This window comes from Macaca thibetana, chromosome 12 (genome assembly GCF_024542745.1).
Source record: "Macaca thibetana thibetana isolate TM-01 chromosome 12, ASM2454274v1, whole genome shotgun sequence".
Classification (NCBI taxonomy): Eukaryota; Metazoa; Chordata; class Mammalia; order Primates; family Cercopithecidae; genus Macaca; species Macaca thibetana.
The window spans coordinates 24,945,470-24,967,295 of record NC_065589.1 but is presented as its reverse complement, the minus strand read 5'-3'; the positions used below and the strand labels follow the sequence as shown (position 1 = coordinate 24,967,295).

Genomic DNA, 21,826 nt, shown 5'->3' with positions numbered 1-21,826 from the left:
TATCAAGGCATAATGCCTTACTTAAGCTTTTAAAAAAGTACCTATCCTTTACAATAGAAGCATAAGTGTACAATACATCAAATATGAGCCATAAGTAAGCCATTTGTTCTCACCTGCTGTGCATCATGATCTTACCAGTGTTTACTAATAACCCAACTATGAACGTGCAATATGCTTCTATTACACTGTCTTGGTCTCTGGGTAGAAACCCTCAAATGATGACTTCAGTGTCTAAATCATGACTCTGTATCCAATGGCTACCTCATTTATCTTCATTTATATTTTAAGCATTTTCCACTCATCGACATGTGTTTCTTATCTCCCAAGTATGTTCACAGCAGCCCTGTGGGAGTAAGTAGAGCAGACACATTGTCCCCTCCTTACAGACAAGAAAACCCAGGCAAAAAGCAGCGAATGGATCTGCCCGATATGACACAGCTAGTCCCCCAGATAAAATCACAGGCCTGATATGATACAGCTAGTCCCTCAGATGAAAATGCAGGCCCAATATAACAGAGCTAGCAGGCCCGATATGCCACAGATTGTCCCCCAGATGAAAACCCAGGCCCAGTATGACACAGCTAGCCCCCCAGATGAAAACCCGGGCCCAGTACTACACAGCTAGCCCCCCAGATGAAAACTCAGGCCCAATATTACATAGCTAGCCCCTCAGATGAAAACTCAGGCCCTATATTACATAGCTAGTCCCCCAGATGAAAACTCAGGCCCAATATAACAGAGCTAGCAGGCCCAATATGACACAGATTGTCCCCCAGATGAAAACCCAGGCCCAGTACGACACAGCTAGCCCCCCAGATGAAAACTCAGGCCCAATATGACACAGCTAGTCCCCCAGTGAAATCACAGGCCCAATATGACACAGTTTGTCCCCCAGATGAAATCATGGGCCCGATATGACACAACTTGTCCCACAGATGAAAACTCAGGCCCGATATGACATAGCTTGTCCCCCAGATGAAATCGCAAGTCCACAGACATCTGTTGGAGGTGCAAGCTGACGGCCCTGCTGCGACATGTCCGACCACACAGCCCCCAGCAAGGGGAATGGAAGGAATCATGGTCTCCAACCAGTGCCTCACAGAGGCCATGACCTTCTGCAAGGTCAGCCATGAAAGCCCTAAGGTCAAAGCATCTCCAGTTCTATCAGCCACAGGGATGCCAACCCCCTGCCTATACTCACTCAGTTGGAAGGCACCCTGAACCTAATGGCCAAAGAGGCCAGAAGATTCCATGGATCTGGAAGCCAAGGTGAATGCCTTTGGTCCAACTGAGCTCTGTCCCTATGGTCAACAGGCAGTTTAAACAGGTCTCAGCCAGTGTCTGTGCCGGGAGCCCAAGGTCAGGAAACACTGTGTGCATTCTACGTGCCATCAACACAAGACCCACTGCATGGGAATGGGGCTCAGAGACGGAGGCAAAGAGGGAGAATGGTGAGGGGCTGATCTCAAGCATGAGCCCTAGAACCTCACCCCCAGCTTTGCATTCCAGCATCTTGTTCCTACTGCAGGAAGGCCACAAGCCCAAGGGGTCAGTTAAAATGCCAAAGACCATCACATTAAGTGCCAGACTCTTATCTCCAAACAGCTTGAAAATAAACCAGCCAGACACCAGCAGGGATCTACAGCTCCAGAACTTAACATGCAGAAGTCACTCAGGAAGCTGGTGGAGTGCGGTGGCTAGCATCACAAACTGTGGTGTCAAACAAACCTGCTTTCAAAGCCAGCTCTTCAGCTTCCCAACTATGCGACCTCAGGCAAATTACTTTCCCTCTCTCAGCCTCAGTTTCCTCATTCAGTGCATGGAGATGATGCATACCTCATTGGGTTGCCATGAAGATTAAATGAGTTTGTGTATGTCAAGGGCTTAGTAAAATGCAGGGTACACAGTAAGTGCTCATTAAATACAAGTTGTTATTGTTGTAGTTCTGATTGGAGAGAAAGGAAAGGGGAGAGTCTGGCCTGAGGGGGGTTTCCCTGTGCAGGAAGGGGATGCAATGAGTCCCCAGATGCCCTGAGGCAAAGAGAGTCAAGAAAGAGCAGGTAGATGCCAAAAGCAGACATAGGAGGCCACCAAGCCCTCTACATCCTTCTTCTATTTTCCAATTATTGCTCTCATTTGACAGATGACAAAATTGGGACTCAGCTGGTCACGTGGCAGGACCCCACAGCAGCTCTGGTTTCATCACAGCCCCTGTTGCTATGGTCTCCACTCCACCCTTTGTCGGGATTGGATCCCTTCCCATCTGGAGATTCACTGGGGACAGGATGTGCCTTTCGACAACCCTCTTCCAGCTCAGCAAACAGCTGACCTGCTTGAGACCATTCCTGACCTCCGCTGCATGGCATCTGTGGTCATGTACTGGTGCCTGCACCACAAGACCCTGCGAAATGAAGCCCTGTCATACAGAGAGCCCTACAAAGCCCATCAGCCCGCCCTGCTGCCTGAGGCAGAAGCTCAGGGCACAGACCTTCGAGCCTTCATTCCACAACTGTGTGTTGCAATACCTGCCCAGACAGCTCTATGCTAAATAAGCACAAGGGGTGTGAGTGGAGAAAGGTGAGTGGAGATAAATCACCAGGCCCTACTTACCAGCAGAAAACAAGCCATCCAAGTCACAAGGTTGGCTGCAACAAATGTCTTAGAGGCAGAAGCACACATAAAAGGTTCTAGGAGTTCCAAGAAGGGAACGGAGCCTTCCAGCTGGAGAGCAGGGAGCAGGCATTTGACCCAGGTGACATTTCTGTGCCCCAGACAGCCAAATCCACATGGATTTAGTTCCTGACTTTCCCCGGTGAGATGCACGAACAGGTGATGGAGCAGCTAGGAGCTCCCTCCCTGAAGGCCTGGGAGGGGAGTCAGCTGAAAAGTGTGCCATCCTCCTTAAACCTACTGCATCGTCAGGCTCTGAGACTCCCCACTCCACCCTCCCCCACACCTGAGAGCTCCCAACATAGTCTGGCTGGATTTCCCTGCAGAAAGGAGTCTCACTGAAGACCCACTGGTGACTTTGGAGCCAGTCTGACTAGGAGAGGGCTTTGACCCCATGCAAGGTGCATGGAGGATCTGAGATCTCACCTCCTCTGCCCTCAAGTCTCCATGAGTCCTTGGACTCTGGGGGGCCTCTCTTATACCTCAGTCATTAAACAAGCATGAACTTGGCCCTCTACTCCCCAGCCCTGGCATAGGTGCTGCATATAGAGCATAGACCTGAATAGGAAGCTAAAATTACACCACTTCTTAAAACCTCTCCCTGAAGACCTCAGGCTTCTCGAGTCTTCTTTCTTTCTTTCACTCCATTTATTGAACAGTTATTGAGACCTACTCTCTGCTAGGCCTGTGGTCTCTCCCTCCTTTCAAAATTCACTTTCTTTGTAGTAGGGCTTCTCAAACCGAGGTGGGTTGACCCTCTGCTGCAGAAACATGAGGGGTTACAGAAGGGTTTCCGAGGCTACCTCACTCTCACTCCAAAGTGAATCAGAGCCCCACCAGTAAATATGGGTTCTTAGCCAATGCTTCAGGGACCTGATGAACATTTAAATCTGAGGACCACTGACTTAGAGCTGTTTTCTCTAGTTTTGTCCTGTGTTGTTGCTTCTCATTTCTGAACATACTTTTGACAATGCAACAGAATTTGATGTTTCTGCAGGGCAGGGCTAGGTCACATTCATCTTCTCTCCTAGGACACCCTTCTTAGTCTGTTCAAGCTGCTATAATAAATATCATAGACTGGGCAGCCCATAAGCAACAGAAATTTATTATTCACAGTGCTGCAGGCTGCGAAGTCCAAGATCAAGGAATCAGCAGTCTTAATACCATCACCTTGGGGGATTAGGATTTCCATATATGAATGGGGGATGCTCGGGAGAGCACTGTCAATGACTAATCAGAATGGATCCCATACATAAACAGTGGTATTCCCAAATCCAGCTTCCTGGGTGTGGCCTCTGCAGTCACTTGGGGCCCTGAATTTACGAGTGTCTATATTTGGTTTGATACTATGCTATGACCATCCTGAAATGTGTACTAATTTTATCTCTGTGTTTGGAACTGGAATATAATGGGACATGGGAATGCACGTGATCAGAGTAGATAAGGGACCCCGTGTGCCTACCATTTCTTGCCAACCCATTGACATATAGCATTTGCAGTGCCCCATGAGTACAGAAATCTGGCGGACTCAGGATCCCGGGCAGTTCAGAAACATTCAAAGCAAGTATAAGGTAAGTGTATAATGTCTATGGCTGAGTAATATTGGAGTCGTAGCTCTAAAAGTCTACATTTCCCATTCAAACCAACCCGCTTTGAAATGACTTTTAGAAACATAAACAATCAAGAGTCCCTATCATACCCTTTTCTTTCCTGTCTTGATTCCCTATATGAGCCAACCATTTATTTATGCTGAAAATGATAACATCGATGGAAAAACAAGATGGGACAATCCATAAATCTTTTTCCTTTCAGTCCTTTCTTACTTATCAGTAAACTGAAGGGAGAGAGAGTTGATAGGATGTGTGCATATCAAGAAGTGAAGGCCAGGCACAGTGGCTCACTCCTGCAATCCAGGCACTTTGGGAATCTGAGGCAGGTGGATCACTTGAGGTCACGAGTTCAAGACCAGCCTGGCCAATGTGGTGAAACCCTGTCTACAAAAAATACAAAAATTAACTGGGGATGGTGGTGCACGCCTGTAATCCCAGCTACTCCAGAGGCTGAGGCAGAAGAACCGCTTGAACTCGGGAGGCGGAGGCTGCAGTAAGCCGAGATTGTGCCCCTGTACTCCAGCCTGGGCAAGACAGTGAGACTCTGTCTCAAAAGAAAAAAAAAGAAATGGAATGACTAATCAGAATGGACTCCATACATAAACAGTGGTACTCCCAAATCCAGCTTCCCGGGTGAGACCTCCACAGTCACTTGGGGCCCTGAACTTACAAGGGTCTTATATTTGGTTTGATACTCTGCTCTGACCATCCTGAAATTTGTACTAATTTTAACTCTGTGTTTGGAACTGGAATCTAATGGGATATGGGAATGTACATGAGCAGGGGAGTAAGGGACCACGCATGCCTATCATTATGGTGAACAGTAGAGTTAGTTTTGTGAGTTTCCAGTCATGTAGTCATGAATGAGCTATGAAATATAATTGTGTCATTTCAGTGATTCCACCAATTAAATACTATATTTGCAACAAAAACTGGCATTTTACAATATAAAGAATAGTAAAATTGAGGGTAATAATTTCATTTTTAAGTGTTTATTCACTTAGAACTACATTAAATAGCAACTTTAAAACACCATGAGGAACCATGAAAGAAAGGAAAGAACTTTATATTTTAAAACCTTTAATGGCATTTTTTTTCCTGCTGTTTGAAGAAGGGGGCTACATTTTTATTTTGTACTAGGGCCAGCAAATAATATAGCCAGCTCTGGTTATACCCATATAGGTACAGATAAATATCTATCTATGTAATATAGATGCTGTATTGCATCTGTAATATAGCAGATGAATACTGGATGACATTTATCTGGATAATAGTGGAAGAAATTTGCAGATGTCAGAGTTAGAAGCAGTAATATGCTGGAGCTGGCTCCTCCCATTCATACCAGCTCTCAGCAGCCAAGGTGGTGCATCTCACCCAAGTCTGCATTTAATGACATCACATTGTAGCTTGAAAATGGCAATAATGAAAGTATTCACATTGCAGAAATCAGTAGACGCCACTTTTTTTTTTTTTTTTAAGATGGAGTCTCACTCTTGTCACCCAGGATGGAGTGCAGTGGCGTGATCTTGGCTCACTGCAACCTCCACCTGCCAGGTTCAAGCAATTCTCCTGCCTCAGCCTCCCAGGTAGCTGGGATTACAGGTACCTGCCACCACACCCAGTTAATTTTTTTTTTTTTTTTTTTTTTTTTAGTAGAGATGGGGTTTCACCTTATTAGCCAGGCTGGTCTCGATCTCCTGATTTCAGGTTATCTGTCTGCCTCGGCCTCCCAAAGTGCTGGGATTATAGGTGTGAGCCACTGCACCCAGTCAGAGCTTTTTTATTCCAAAGAGCTGGTGTTAAACCTTTACCAGCATACAATTAATTGGTCAGAGGTTATCTAGTTCAACTTCCTCACGATGACAGAAACAGAGAGGAGAAACAATTATCCAAGGTCCCACCACTTCAAACAAGGAGCTCATCATATTGTTTCTGAGGTCCTAGCATGGAAAAGAGTGATCCCAGGGAGTCCACTGTAAACCAAAACCCAAAATAACTGGCATCCAGAATCCTGGCAGATATCCCAGTGCCAGTCTGGCCTGCTCCTCCCGGCATGATGCATGCCCCCTAGGATACTATTGGGGGTTAACTGGGACTGATTATGTCCTCCTTGGGCTGTCCTGTCACCAGGCAGGAAGGTCAACCTTTGCTTAGATATGCTGGGTCTCACTCCAGAACATGCTTCCTGGCCCATAATTACTTTCAGAGCATGCTGTTTCCACTTAGGGAAACCTGAGCTTCCTTCCAAATGGCACCGGACATGACCTGAAATTATATGTTTGCCTGCCGAAATGGACACACTAGTCAAGCCTGCTGCCTTCAAGTCACAACGGATTAAGTTGTAGGAGGGGGCCATGCTGCTGGGTGAAGCTGAGCTGGAAATAGGGAGCCTCTCATGGGTCTAGAAGTCTGAGTTGTGTTTTCTCCACCCATGCCTGGACCAGCTCCAGGCACAGCTCTGCAGCCTGGGCCGCAGATCAGGGCCATTCTCTGCCTAAAGTCTTTGTTAGTTAATGTGAAACACATTTTCTAATCACCCGTGATGTGGCAGGCATTAGAGATTCAACCCTGAGTGAAACGTTTATCCTGTCTTTATGAGGCTCACAGTCTGACAGCAAATAATTACAATTTAAAGGAGACTGTGATGTAATCCTTGAGAGAAGGAAACATAATGTGTTTAATTCTGGCTCAACGGAGTGGTGTGACAAGAGATGATATTCAACCTTGATACTGAAGGACAGGTAAGACTGAACGCTTTACTGTTTCTTTCTTTCTGGTTTTTTTTTTTGTTTGTTTGTTTGTTTTTCTGAGACGGACTCTCATGTCTCACTCTGTCACCCAGGCTAGAGTGCACTGGCGTGATCTCAGCTCACTGTAACCTCTGCCTCCTGGAGTCAAGTGATTCTCCTGCCTCAGACTCCCAAGGTGGGACTACAGGGACGCACCACCAAGCTGATGGCTAATTTTTGTATTTTTGGTAGAGACAGGGTTTTACCATGTTGGCAAGGCTGGTCTCAAACTCCTGACCTCAGGTGATCCACACGCCTTGGCCTCCCAAAGTGATGGGATTATAGGTGTGAGCCACCGCGCCCAGCCTCTTTACGGTTTCTAAGCGCTTGCATGAATATCAGTGAATTTGATGCTAATAAGCATGCTATCAAATGAAATAAGAAAGATAGTACTGGAAATAAGGTTCAAGGTGATTTTTCCCATGAATGTGATTTGTAACTGTGTCCCCACCCAAATCTCATGTTGAATTATAATCCCCAGTGTTGGAGGTGGGGCCTGGTGGGAGTTGATTGGATCATGGGGATGGATTTCTTATGAATGGTTTACACCATCCCCTTAGTGCTGTCCTCAAAAATAGTGAGTGACCTCTCGAAAGCTGGTTGTTTAAAAGTGTGTGGCACCTCCCCCTCGCTCTCCTGCTGCTGCTTTCACCATGTGATGTACCTGCCCCCCTTCCCCTTCCGCCATGATCGTAAACTTCCTGAGGCCCTCCAGAAGCTAAGCAACATCAGCACCACACCACCTATAAAGCTTATAGAACCGTGAGCCAATGAAACCTCTTTTCTTTATAAATGACCCACTCTCAGGTATTTCTTTATAGTAATAAAAGAACAGCCTAATACACCCATGGTCATATATGTAGGCAAGGAAGAAAGGGGCTGAAAACACAATAGCTGGGAGAAGACAGCAGATGTTAGTTGCCATCTAACTAGAAAAGGAGTTTGGCTTGGAAATGAAAGTGAGGAAGGGGTGATTCTTAAGTCCCAGGATCCTGGTACAAGGGCATCCCCCACGCTCTTCTCACTGGAAGTTATTGCCTCAGCCCTCTCTCCCACTCTGGCTTCTTTCTGCAGCCCCTGGTTCCCTCAATGCTGGAGACTCAAAGTCTATAATCAATGGTTGGCAGGATTGGTTCCTTCTGAGGGACATGGGAGAAGAATCTGCTCCAGGCCTCTCTCCTTGGCTTGTGGACGACCATCTTCATGTCATCTTCATTCTACATGTGTCACTGGGCACAGATTTCTCCTTTTTATAAGGACACTAATCATATTGGACTAGGGCCCACTCCTAATGACCTCACTTTAACTTGATTACCTCTGTAAGAACCCTATTTCCAAATAAGTCCCATTCTGGGGTGCTGGGGGTTAGGACTTCAATGTATGAATTCGAGGGGACTATTCAACCTGTAACACGAAGCAAAAATTTCTTCTATTCTCACAATATCCAGTGACTCCAGTCTTCCACCTGTTTCACAGAAAGGTAGAACTAAGCCCAGGCATAACAAGCTGCCTGTCCACTGGCGCTACAGTGAATCCTCAGCAGGAGCCAGAAGCTGACCCAGCACATGGACTCCCAGCCCAGAGTGGTCACCACAGGCTCCTGTAAAGCCAGAAAGCAGAGGCTTCGGAACAGGAGTCTAAGCCCATCCAATACCATGTGGTTTGCTCAGGGAACCATTTATTTACTTTAAAATACAGACATATAGAGAGCTGCATGCTCTCCAACATATGTGAAACAACCTCGGTTCAGATGATCTGCAAAACCCCAAATTGTCCCCATTAGGTTCCCAGGAACTTCTTTGCTGAGCACTACTGGACCTCAAACCCCATGGCCTGGATGGTCTCCAGTGAGTCATTCCGGTCACTCCACAGTCTGAAAATCCATCACATGACCCCCATTCCTGCCCCTCCTTGGCCACATCAGCAGAGCTTTCTAAGTCCATGCTCAGTTCAAATTCAAAAATAATGCTCTTTCCTTTTTTCAAAAGCCTGCATGATCTTCTGGATAATCCTATCCTAGGTCTCCCAAGGGTGACCTGACAATACAGGGGAAGGAATTTAGATTGGAGGCTAGGGAGAACTCCGAATGCACCAGCATAGCTTAGCAAGCTTAGTACCTCTGTGGTGGCCACTGAGCAGCTCTGATCAGCCGCTGGGTTGAAATTCAGGAGATTTCCTGCAGCCATGCTGGCAGGAGACTACTGGCTATGGAAATTCTGAAGCTACACCTGGTTCTCTCTGTGGCTCAACTCAATCTCTAAGCAATGAACTCAACTTCCTGTGTATACCCTATGGAGGAGTAAAGGCTTTAAAATATGCACTGGGGAATCCATTCATACCTCCAAAGGAGCAGGACTTCTTAGGGACCATCACCATAATAACTATCATCACCAGAACTTTGTGATGAACTTGTGAGCTATGGCACAGGGTCGAGCTGCAGACAGAGCTTCAGACTGAGTCTTGGCTCTCTGGTTCGCAGTTAAAAGCAGGCACTGTGGAATAAACTGACTCTTAGACTACCAGTGTGTTGGTCATTTGCCTGTTTGGTCTGCTTGCTAGTTCACTTCTGCCCTGTTCCGCATTGCAGAATACTATATTTCTTAGACTTTCCTGCCTGCTGACTTCAGGATAGCTTTGACCAATGGGAGGCATGACAGAAGGCTGGAGGAAGAGGGAGGCCACACTGTTTCTGCCACCCTCTTTCTGCTCTGGGCAGCATCTCAGGGAGTGTCAGCCTCACTCTATGGCCCTAGCTCCCACCACACGGGCCAGCCATGGTCTTCGCTTCTGCAGGTGGCCCCATCGTGGCTGACAGTAAAACCACCTCCCCCTTATTCCTCAGCCCTAGGGAGGAGTGTTGGAAGCTTCCATGTCGTTAATTCCCATTTGGTTTCTCAGCTCTCCCATCTCTGCATAATCAATTCCTTGCGTTCAACTCTCGCTATGTAACACACTCAGAGTGGTTTCTGTTTTCTGCCTGGACCCTGACTAATACAGCAAATGACAGAAATTCAATCAAACTAGCCAGGAAGGAGAAAGAATTTGTTCTTCACAGAAGGAAACCGTGGGAAGGGCAGGGCGCAGCTGGGTCTCAGAGCAATTGGATCCAGAACTATCTGTGTTGCTCATCTCTGCTCCTCTCTACAAGCCAGCTTCCTTCCCCCAGATAGGCTTCCTCCACATTCCTTGGGAAATGGCCCTGAGCAGCTCTTAGACTCGTATCTTCAGGCTCAGTGCCAGAAGCGAAAAACTGTTTTTCCTTCTAATCCAATTTAAAAGATACAAGGTAAGGGCTTCTATCGGTCTAGCTTGGGTCAGTGTCCGCCTCCATGGCCAAGGGACCAGGGAACTGGCTGACAGAACCTACTAGAGTCACAAGGTTGGGGAGTGTCCAAGAAAATGGTGCCAGAGTCCCTTAATAGAGATAAGGCTTATTAGGAGGCACAATCTCAAGGCAAAGACTTCTCACTCTCTCAAGAGAGAAAGGAAAGGGGTGAATGCATTTCCAAGCTATCCACAGCTCCACAAAGGGATACGGCCAGTTTCTGATTCACAGGGGATGTCTTCACACATCCAAGGCATAATCACTGTCCCTGAGAACCTTCCATCCCATAGAAGAAAAGAGAAAAAATTGTCTGCTGGATCCCTCTCATCTGTCTTTCATAGGTCAAAGTTTTCTACATGGGGCACTATCTTCCCATGCTGCTGGGCTGTAGCCTTGCTTGGCATCTTGGGGGCAATCCCTACCAAAGGCATTAAAGAAGCAAGGCAAGCAGTGTGGCGCTTTAACAGAGACTAGAATGGGGAGGCCTCTGAGGATCAGGTTGGCCACAGCAGAAGCAGTAAAGGTGATGTTGGAGCTCAGAATTCACCCCACAGGAGGGAACCCATGGGCAGCAACATGACTGTGGCAACAGACACAGAGGATCAGTCTCCATGAGCAAGCAGTGGGGTCCTAAGAGAGAGGAAAGGTTCAGCAAATCCAAGATGATGCAGACATTAAAGCAATGGGGTGGGAGAGGCAGGTCCCAAAAGAAGGACAGTGCTGTTTTTAGCAGGAAGAGGTCATATAGGGACAAAACAATAGGTTCAGGAATAGGAGCCTGCCAGGTTGAACAACGAAAGGTTCAACCAAAACAAGGTATTTATAGAATGTACACATCAAGGGCAAACAAACAGGTACATGCAATGCAGACAGAGCCTCAGAGGTGGACTTGCCAGAGCTGTGTGAGTGTTTTCCACTTCTCTCCCTCTCTTAACTTTGACCATAGCTCTCCACTCTCATCTTTCCCTCTTCTGAGCACCTTTTCTGGGCAAGAGCCCATCTTAGGCAAATAATGCATGGTCTGTGCCCGCACTCGTATACCTGACTTCAAGTACGTCTCACCTCCTCCTCAACCAAGCCATCATCTCCCACCAGTCTCCATGATCCTCTCCTAACTCAGCAGTCCCCAACTGTATTAGTCCTTTCTCATGCTGCTACAAGGACATACCGAAGACTGGGTAATTTATAAAGAAAAGAGATTTAATTGACTCCCAGTTCTGCAGAGCTGAGGAGGCCTCAGTAAACTTACAATTATGGCAGAAGGGGAAGCAAACACATCTTTCTTCACAAGGCAGCAGGAGAGAGAAGAATGAGAGCTGAGCAAAGGGGGAAGCCCCTTATAAAACCATCAGATCTCAAGAGAACTTACTATCACAAAGATAGCATGGGGGAACCTCCTCCATGATTCAATTACCTCCCACCGTGTCCCTCTGATGACACATGGGGATTATGGGAACTACAATTCAAGATGATATTTGGGTGGGGACACAGCCAAACCATATCACCAATCTTTTTGGCACCAGGGACCAGTTTCATGGTGAACCAGGTGTGGGGGGTAGGGGAAGAAACTGTTCCATCTCACGTCATCAGGCATTAGGTTCTCATAAGAAGCACACAATCTAGATCCCTTACATGCACAGTTCACAGTAGGGTTTGTGTTCCTATGAGAATCTAATGACACCACTGATCTGACAGGAGGCAGAGCTCAGGTGGTAATGTTTGCTCACTCCCCCAGTCACCTCCTGCTCTGTGGCCCGGTTCCTGACAGGCCATGGACTGGTGTCTCTATGGCCTGGGAATTGGGGACCCCTGTCCTAACTGGTCCTGCTTTTCTACCTTTGTTTCACTTCAGTGTCTTCTATACAGAGCAACCAGGTGATCCTTTTAAAACCCAAATCAGATCATATTTGTTCCCTTCCTCAAACCCTCCAAAGACTTCCCATCACACCTCAAACAAAATCCATGATCACTGTTCCCCAGTGTGATCTGACCTCCAGCCTCCTTCCTGCCATTCTCCCCTTCACGGCCCCCAGTTTCAACTGCACTGGCCATCTTGCTGTTCTAGAACCCAGGCAACATGCTTCCACCTCAGGGCCTTTGCTCCTGCTCTTTTCCCTCCTTAAACCACTCTTCCTCCAGAAAGCAGTGTGGCTCATGCCCTTGTTTCTTTCAGAGCTATGTCCAAAGTCAGCTCCTCAAAAAGGCGTCCCTGATCACCCAAGCCAAAACAGCACTCTCCTTCACGCTCTTTCCCTTACTCTGTTCCTCTAGTCCTTATAATACCACTTTACCACTCATGACATCAAATTATGGGTGGGGGGTGGGGTGGGGGTGCAGGTTTATTTCTCCCTCTTCTCCCTCCCTTTTAGAATGCAAGCTGCAGGCAGAAAGGGGCTTTGTTATATTCCCCACTGTAGCTAGAACAATGCCTGGCACCACCGGGCTCTCAATAAATATTGGTGCAATAAACGGATTAATCTGGTGGGGGAACAGATTGGTCACCACGGTATGACAAGGGCTGGCATAGACACAAGAACAAGAGCCTTGGGTTACATTCTCCAGCCAGAGGGGTCTGGGAAGTCCCAGAGGGCATAAGCAGCTGGGATTCATCCTGCTTGCAGTTTCCAAACCAGTTCAAAAACAATAGGAGCTTCTGATCAGACAGAGTTGGCCGACAGGGAAGAGCCAAACTGCTTCTGGTGCAGGGCAGTTCAAGGTGAGCTCGATGAAGTCACTTAGGGCCTGTGCTTAAAATACAGTTTATTTTCTATTTTTAAAAATGTTTGTCATCGAAATGTCATGGTGGAAGGGGAGTTTGGGAATCATCTAGGTCAGCTATCCTGCTGCACGGGTCAGGAAACTGCATCTCAGAGACAGAAAATGACTTTTTCCAAGTGACACGGTGAGTTGGTGGCCAAGTCTGCTTCCCTGTCTGGGATGCACAGACACTCTTGGCTTCTCAAGTGCCTAAAGGGTTTGGTCCCAGGGACACTTATCCTTTCAGACAGCAGCTTCTGAGAACCTTTCATGCCAGTATATTGCTAAGGTGAAACCTGGCTACTAGAGAAAGCTTCTCTGTGTTTAAATTCAAATAGTGTGGTTTGTCAGAAGAGTGAGGATTTTACTGCTCTTATTTAAAAAAGGGTTTTGTCAACATCATGAGGGCAAGGACACCTGCCTTATTCACTACTGCATTCTAAGTACTGGCCAGCTGCTGGACACATGGTAGGTACCCAGTCATTATGGTTGAATTAACTGGTTAAGGAAACTAGAAAGTAATTCCTCCAGAAGAAAAAAGTTGAGCATGAAACTTGGTATTCTCTCCATTTTGCATCCATATGGGGGGAAGACACAGGGAGGCTTAGGTTTTAGAATGATGATGGGAGTGTTAGAATGACAAACTAAGGGATTTTCCTGGTTCCAGTAACTCAGTATGGATTAAAAAGCAACAACTTTCATCACTCAGCACTCATGGTGTTTCCTCGATTTACAAAGTAATAAGAGTTGGGGTGAAACTTGAGAGTTATTCATACCCTTGTAGGGTTTGACTTAAGTGGCCATGTCACAAGAAATGTCCTAATAAAGCTTTGATTATGAAGTTACCAATTTTCCATCTGCCATCAATATTAGGGAAAAGGCTACCTTATTGTTCTTAGGAGTTTGCCTCTTTTTCAACTTGCTTTTTACGACTTCACTCATCAATGGTTTTAATAATGTGTTCTATTCCATTCCAGGATGTGGGAGTCAATCATGTGTAACAAAAGGTCACCACTGCCACATGCCCTAAGACATGAACAAACCCCTCATAAGCTGAGTCAGGAGATCTAAATTGATAGCCAGACAGCAGAGGCTGAGGACAGCACCTCCCTCAAAGCCAAGCAACAGGGGTTCCTGGCCTGGGCCATTCTTTAGAGGCCCCACTCCGGCTTTCCTCTGGCCTTGGGGCTCTTCATAGGGCAAGGATTTCACAGGCCCAAGAGAATATACCAGACCAAAGCTCAGGGCTTCCTTCTGAACCATACTCTAGGTTCCTGTCTGGGCCTCTGCCCAGGGTTCCTCCCTATAAGACTAGAGCCAACCACCCGTCTAGTGCACACAGACACACACATGCCCCCAGACTGAAGGGGCATCAAGGCTGGGCTGCAAGAGCTGGCACCACCATCACTCCTACCCTTGTGTGCACACAGACACTCTAGATTCGAATTGGGGGCTTGGGTAGGAGAAGCAGAGGGGTAGGTGGGAGCGAGGGACAGTCCTCCCTGCTCCAGTATATTCTAGCTCAGGGCTCTGCAGAGTCTGAAGTTCTAAATTTAGAAGCTGATTGTCTACGTTGTCATAAAAGGTATTGTGTATCCCAAATTATAATTCCTAACACCACCCACAAATAAATGCCAATATCTTACTTCCTACCTGGCTTCATTTCAGTTTGGTTAACAGTATTTTGTCAAGGAAGAAAGAAAGAACATACAAGTTTGCAGCTTTGCTTATAACTCTTGAATACTTAGCCATATACTATGGAGGAACGAAGTAATGAAGCCCTCCATTCCCACTCCCACCCTGGGCCCCTCTGAAGTCAAGGTTGAGCTGAGAAGGCACTCCTCCCTATGGAGGCCCTGGGAGCCCACTGCTGCAGGGTACAAAGCCTTTGGGGAGGGAGCGGGCAGCACTAATCCCAGAGCAGCCTCCAACCTTTCTCTGAGAGAAGGAAGGAGGGGCTTTCCTGGGAAGTGGGTTGCCCTGGTCATTGCAGTTCCTAAAAGTCAGCTGTTTCAAAAAGGGGAAGAGAAGGAGATGAAATCAAAGAGCTTGTGCTGGGGAGGAAGAGGGGGCCTAAATGGACTTTAAAAGGGCCTAGAGGGGTTACTTTCTTTTGCTGATTGTCTACAAGGCTTGGAAGGATTTTGAGGGAAGGTGGAAGAGGTGGAGTAAGAGGGCAGAGGCGCACCTGGTTTTCCCATACCTTGGGGCTGCTTGGCTGAAGGAGTGGCTTGGGCTCTAGGTCAGGTAGCAGCAGAGGTTGCTGGGTCCAGAGGAGTTCCCAGGACAAGACTCTTAGGACTGCCCATCACTTCCAGCACACAGGGCATGCTTCTGAATGAGGCACAGTGCAGTGCCTAGAAGCCACGATATTTCTAGGGGCCCTCAAAAATGTTTTTATTTTAGTTGTCTTTCAAAAATCAAAAGAAAAAAATGAATAGAATACAAATGAGTATACAATCATGAATCCAGCCGGAATTACATTTGTTTTTACACCAATGTAGTCATAAAGTATAAATTTTAATATTCCTCTACAGGGAGAGGACCCATGAGGGCAAAGTGCCCACAGAAGTCATGCTGTGGCCCTGGGCAGCAAGAGGCCTTCTGGGGGCTACAACCCCATGGGGAAGATGCAGCTCAGATCTGAGGACCAACTCCACCAAAGCTGTGAGTGTAACAGCGGCCAGTTGAATGTAGGAATCCAAGCAAAGCACTTAGCACCAGTTCAGGCACACAGCAATAAGTATAGGGTATCCTGGTAATTGCTCATGACCACTGGCCGCCAATAAATGGTTGAGTATGCTGGGTAAAAGCACAGGCTTTGAAGCCAGACAAATCTAGGTTTCCATCCCTGCTTTGCATCTCACCAAAGCTGTGACTTCAGGCAAGAATCTCAGTTTCTCCAGCTGTAAAATGTGAATAATATCCTCAGAGGACAGTACAGAGCCCCACACACACTAGCTGCTCAATAAATGTTAACAATGAATACTGACAGTTTCAGGACCAGCCAAAAGGCAGGTACCCACAGGGTAAATGAGAAGCATCTCCCATCCCAAAACATCTCTCCTCCCCAGCCTGTCCCTCATTGCTTCAAATCTGCTATGTGAACTGATGTGTGTTAAAATGTAGACAAGATTCCCAAGATCAAAGTAAGACAGTGAACTTGCGGGAAGGGGTGTGAAGGCAGAAGCTTGCCAGAGCCTCACCATGCCTGTCAGCTCAGCATCCAGGAGGCATAAGTAGCACTGGGCAGGGGCTCTGGAATAATCTGAGTGACAGATTCTTGATCCAGGACTAGAAAAAAAGAAGAGAGAGAGAGAGTGAAGGAAAGAGATGGGCTACCACCCAGGGAGAGGCAACATGCAAATGTTTCCACTCTTGCAGGTGATCTTACTACTCAGCCAGATGGGTTGTTCATCTTCCCATTTGCATTAATATGATTAATATGCCCTCCAGAGGTCATTTCATCCTTCCCTCTGCCTCCAGACAGGATGACTAAGAAACCCCAGGGATACCGGAGGACCTACTTGCTTTTAAGGTCTCTAAGGAAGGGGAGTTTCACAGCCCCTTCCTCCTCTGTCCCCGCACATCTTAGGCAGTTTCCAGTTATGCCCCAGAAATGGCATGGAAGCCACAAAACTTCCTAGTGATGTAAAAATCCTACATCAGCCTCTGTCTCCCCTTCTTCTCCTGCCACTTTCTGTTCATCTTAGTTGCACCTCAGAGCTCCCACCTACAGAAGACCCACTTAGGAGGAACCAATTCACAGAGGGCATTTCGCAAATTTTTTTTGTAATTGCTGGATTTTTAAAAATCTTTTTATGCTAGGATAGAAAAAAAACCAGCTGAATCCAGACCAATAATCTGTCTTCCTAAAAAAATTACATTATTGGACTAAAATCAACCAAATATTTTATTTTTAATTTCCCAAACCAAACAACATGTGCAGATCTAGCTCTAAGTTTCGTCCCCTTCTCCCAAGCAACTCATCCCTGACGCAGAACAAGAGTAAAACCAAACAAACAGGAGAGGAAGGGCGGGCAGAGTAAAGCTCATTCCTTCTGGGACAGCTGCCTGATTTCCATCAGGCCAAGCCTGAGACTTTTGTGGCCCAGCCACAAGGTCGATTATGATTTGGAGGCTGACAGCGCCTCACAGGCATCTACAGAAGCTAGAACCTTCTGATGGCTGCCCACACACAGAGAAAAGCAGGGCTTGTTTCAAATAAAAATCATATCATGAGATTAAGGCATCAATCAGCAAACATCAGGGCTATGCATAAACAACCTTAGAAATAATTTCTTCAAAAGATTTGGCTTTGAAAATTAGCAAATAGGTCCTGGAGAGATAGAGCAACTTGACCAGCAGGGCTAGGAGGCAGGACCTACCTTGTCAGGACTAGGATCCAAGGGGTCCCAATCCCAGCCCTAAGCTGTCTTCATGACCCCACTTGCCTCCCTAACCCCAACTGAAACCCCAGCAGCCAAGGCGAAATTTCTGGGTCTCACTGCACTTGCATTTGAAGCATCAAAACTAAGCCGAACCCAAACCGTCTCCTCCCCCACCCACCTTCTTTCACTCAACAATAGCTAAGTGAACTCAGCTGAAAGTTTCCAAAGAATTTCACTTTGAGGCCAAGCCCAGAGATGGAAACTTTTAGCCTGGGAAGGGAATTTAGCAGGACGCAGGGGAAGGGAATTTAGCAGGACGCAGAACAAGTGAAAACAGAAGGGTGGAATTAGGCAAGAGAAGGGCATCACAGCTTCTGCACAGCTGTCTCGCCGAGGCCCAACACCATGCCTGGTCCAACCTGCAATTTCCCCCCAACAGCTGCTGCAGTACCTGGCATGTACACAGCCCTGGCAGGAGGGCACTGGTCTTCTACCCCTAGGGTCTCAGTAATGGGGTCTCTGTCCTTTTCGCTCTGTGACTAGACACGCATCACTTCTTTCAGAGATATCACTGATGGCTCTGAGCTGGGCTTTCCCAGGGGTCTGACTATGCCTGGCCTGCTATGGGCGCCACTGGGGGCTGCAGGAAGAGGTACCAAGGCACCTACGGGGTCCCTTGCTAGCCCCAGAGGAGGCCCTCAAATGACTCAGTCTTTAAAGCGAGTGGGACAGATAGAGACTGGAGAGAAATCTCTTCTTACTGGGACAGCCAGACCTCCCATTCGCATCTCCAAATGGACCTAGGCATTTCCCATAGAAAGAATGCTGCTCCAAAAAAGGCTGAGAGTCCGACGGCACCTGCTAGGCGGTTGTCAGAGTGAAATGAAATAATGGCTCAGGGCCTGGTGCTCAAAATGGACCATTGACCACTAGAACAAAAGCTCCTTGAAGCAGGGCACCAGCTGGCTCTCTATCCCCAGAGCCTGGCACTCTACCTGGCACACAGTGGTGCCTAATTAATCCTAGATGAATGCGCACTCATGCATTGAGAGCAAGTGAAGTGCTGGGGGACCCAGAGGGCCACACACCCATGACCAGCAGCCAGTCCCCAGCTCCAGGACGGTGTAGGAGATAAGGTATCTCTGTAATGTGGAGGCTGCTTCCTGTCAAGGCTGTGACCCTATGAACTTGAGGATCCCCCAGGGAGGATGCCCAGGAAAGAGCTTCCCTCAAGGGTTGAAAGCAATAAGGGGGGCCAATTAGGAGTTCACTGGCAACCCAATCCCTGGGAGACTGATTCACCCTCATGCCCCCTACTGGGCATGAATACTTTACTATGAGTGCCCCTCTCGGAGTGTCTCAAGAGGCAAATTGGATTTTTTTTTTATTATTGATATATTTTTATTTACTTGTGCCTTTTATATTCTGGTAAATATATGTAACATTAAATTTCCCATGATAGCCATTTTTAAGTGTACAATTCTGTGGCATTAAGGACACTGACACTGTTGTACAACCATCACCATCCTCCTTCTCCAGAAATGTTCTAATTATCTCAAAATGAAACTTTCTACCCATTAGATAACAGCCTCCCATCCTCCCCCTCCTCCTAGGCCCCAGCAGTCACTGTTCTATTTTCTGCGTCTGAATTTGACGACTCTGGATACCTCCTACATGTGGAATCATATAATATTTGTCCTTTTGTGTCTGGCTTACTTCATTCAGCATAATGTCTTCAGGGTCCATCCATGTTGGAGCAGATGTCAGAATTTCCTTCTTTTTTGAGGCTGGATAATATTCTATTTGCATGGAAATGCCACATTTTGTTGAGTCATTCATCCATTGATTAACAGTTGGGCTGCTTCCACCTTTTGGCTCTGGTGAATTATGCTGCTATGAACATGGGTGAGCAAACAGAAAGGCGATTTTTGGAAGGGAGGGAAGGGAGTTCTGGGTTAGGGGCCAAGCCAAGGAAAAGAGCACTGAGATCCCTCAACTTGGGGGAAGGTGATAAGGAGAAGCCACACTGACACCATCCTGTCTCTACCTGCCTTTGCACCTTACTGGGAATGGGCTGTAACCAAGGCTAAAACTAAAATGAGTACTATCAGGGAGAAGCACATGCATAGGAACAAAAGCAAACATGATATGAGACTTATTCCATGCCAGGCAATATCCTAACTGCCTTACACATATTAACTCTCTTAACCCTCCCAATGGCCTTCTGCACAAATACTGTCAATGGCCATGTTTTACAGGAGAGGAAAACGGCACAAAGAGATGAAGTCGACTGCTCATGTCACCAGCCAGCAATAGGCAGAGCCAGGATTCGAACTCAGAACTTCAAGTCTATGTTTAAATCCAGCCCCGGAGGGTGGAGAAGGGGAAATGTTCTCATGCCCTGATCCATCACAACGTCTTCCACCAGCAGAGAGAATGAGGAATTAAAAGTAAAGATTCAGGAAGAATTGGTCTTCCTGAGAGATGTCAGGCCCACTGTGGCTGAAGTCTTGTGGGGTTTAAGAAGCTGTGGACCCAAAAGGGGCTGGAGGGGGTGACTGGTGCTGAGAGGAGAAAGGGTGTAATTCTGAAGCCAGGAGGAGTCCCAGATGGGGAGCCCTCTTGGCAGCCTAGGTTTCTGCGGGTCCACTTGCTTTGGGAACCACAAAGCCAAAATGTAAAGGAATCTATTTTCTAAGGAAAACACATACTTATACATTCTGAGTAATTTCCCGTGGAACAAGGAAAAAATAAACACAACACCCCAAATGGTTTTTCGCTTACAAATGGGTTCAAGTAAAGAGAAGTGGGAGAATAAAATATAGGGTCACGGGAAAACTCTACTGATTCCAAACCTCAGAAACAGCCTGGAGGCTTGAGAGGGTGGGAGGGACAGGGAGGGTTGGGGACCGAGGTACCCAGAGTCAGGGGCTTCCTGTCTCCTCTTCTAAGAGCTCCTTGCCCACCCTCAGAGGACCAGAGGAGGAGAAACTGTGGACGCACAGCCGTAAGCCCAGACCAGGCTCTACAGCCAAGGGATTGTGTAAATGAGCCACCAGCGGTGGTGCAGGTAGGTAAAGATGAGAGCAGTGGTCCCATTGTCATCAGCTGGGTAGTCAGGGAAGAGCAGGTGGATGAGGGGCCAGGGCCCAAAAAAGGACAATTAAGTAGAAAGCTGCAGACCACAGGCATCATTCAAAGGAACTCATCAAAGAGAAAATGATAAATGACAGTATAATCGTGAACAAATCACGTCACTTTCCTGGGTCCCGCTGAGTCTCCCCTATAAATAATGGGGCGTACACTATTTGATTTCTACCACTGATAATTCCAAATTAGATGAGGGGATAAGTGGGGGGACAGAGTTACAGAATGGGGGATGGGACTGGAGGATGAGTACTGGGGCCTGAGGATGGGCACTCGAGAGCCAAGAGAATTTGGAACAGCTAAGAGTCAATTTGCACTGCAAATCAGACCCAGGGAGAACATCCTGACTGGCAGGGGTCCCAGGTTATTGAAAGTTTGGCAGCACCAACATTCAGAGCAGCTGGCCTGGATTTGCTCTAGCAAAAGATTCACACCATGTGGGGACTGCCAGGTCTCCAGGGCCCCAAGGGCCTCACTCTGCCCAAGGCAGCCTGAAGAGGTTGAGATCCCCTGGCCAGCAGTGACCTACCTGTTCCAACTACACTGCACTTCACTGGTGAAAAGCCCTCTGGCCTCCAGGACCTCATTTGGCCCTCACAACAGTCTGGTAAAGAAGGATGAATCCTCATTCCCATTTTACAGATAAGGAAACTGAGGCTCAGAGAAGACCAGTCTTGGCAAGCCACACGCCTAGCAGAGCCAGGAATGAGCTCATGTCCTGCCTCATTCGAGGAGGAGGCGCCACACGGGGCATGGACGGGTGTCATTGTTCCCCAGTGTGTGCCTGGTTGCGGGGACAGAATGTCAAAGGCAGGAACCCCATCTTGTCCTCTGCACAGGCCCTAATTCTCTTCCCCCAGGCCCACGGAAAGGTGCTGGAGGCAAGGAGGCCCAATGGGAAGAACACTAGACCCAGTAGACCTGTGTCCAAAGCTGCCTGCCCTTGGGCAAGTCAGTTTCCTCATTTGTAAAAGTAGTGGTTGCACTAGACTAGTAATTTCCAATATTTCAGCATCAGATCTTTGCTTTTCCCCAGTGAATCTCACTAGACCCCTTGCTAAAAGGCCACTCCAGAAGAATCAGAGTAGAAACCTGGCAGGGCTAGATGCTCACCAAATTTCCATCCAGCCCCTGAGG

At 47.4% G+C, this 21,826-nt stretch overlaps 1 protein-coding gene and 1 long non-coding RNA gene across 2 annotated transcripts in view; one reads left to right on the top strand and one right to left on the bottom strand.

Annotated features, from left to right (window-relative positions):
• The window catches only part of ARPC2 (actin related protein 2/3 complex subunit 2), an 870,481-nt gene that overhangs the window by 318,446 nt on the left and 530,209 nt on the right, over positions 1 to 21,826 (top strand). The window lies entirely within an intron of this gene.
• LOC126932458 (uncharacterized) overlaps positions 15,836 to 21,826 on the bottom strand; it is a 58,928-nt gene continuing 52,937 nt past the window's right edge. Inside the window, exon 4 of the long non-coding RNA XR_007718184.1 lies at positions 15,836 to 16,445. This is a non-coding gene — a long non-coding RNA (uncharacterized LOC126932458). The remainder of the gene's footprint in view (positions 16,446 to 21,826) is intronic.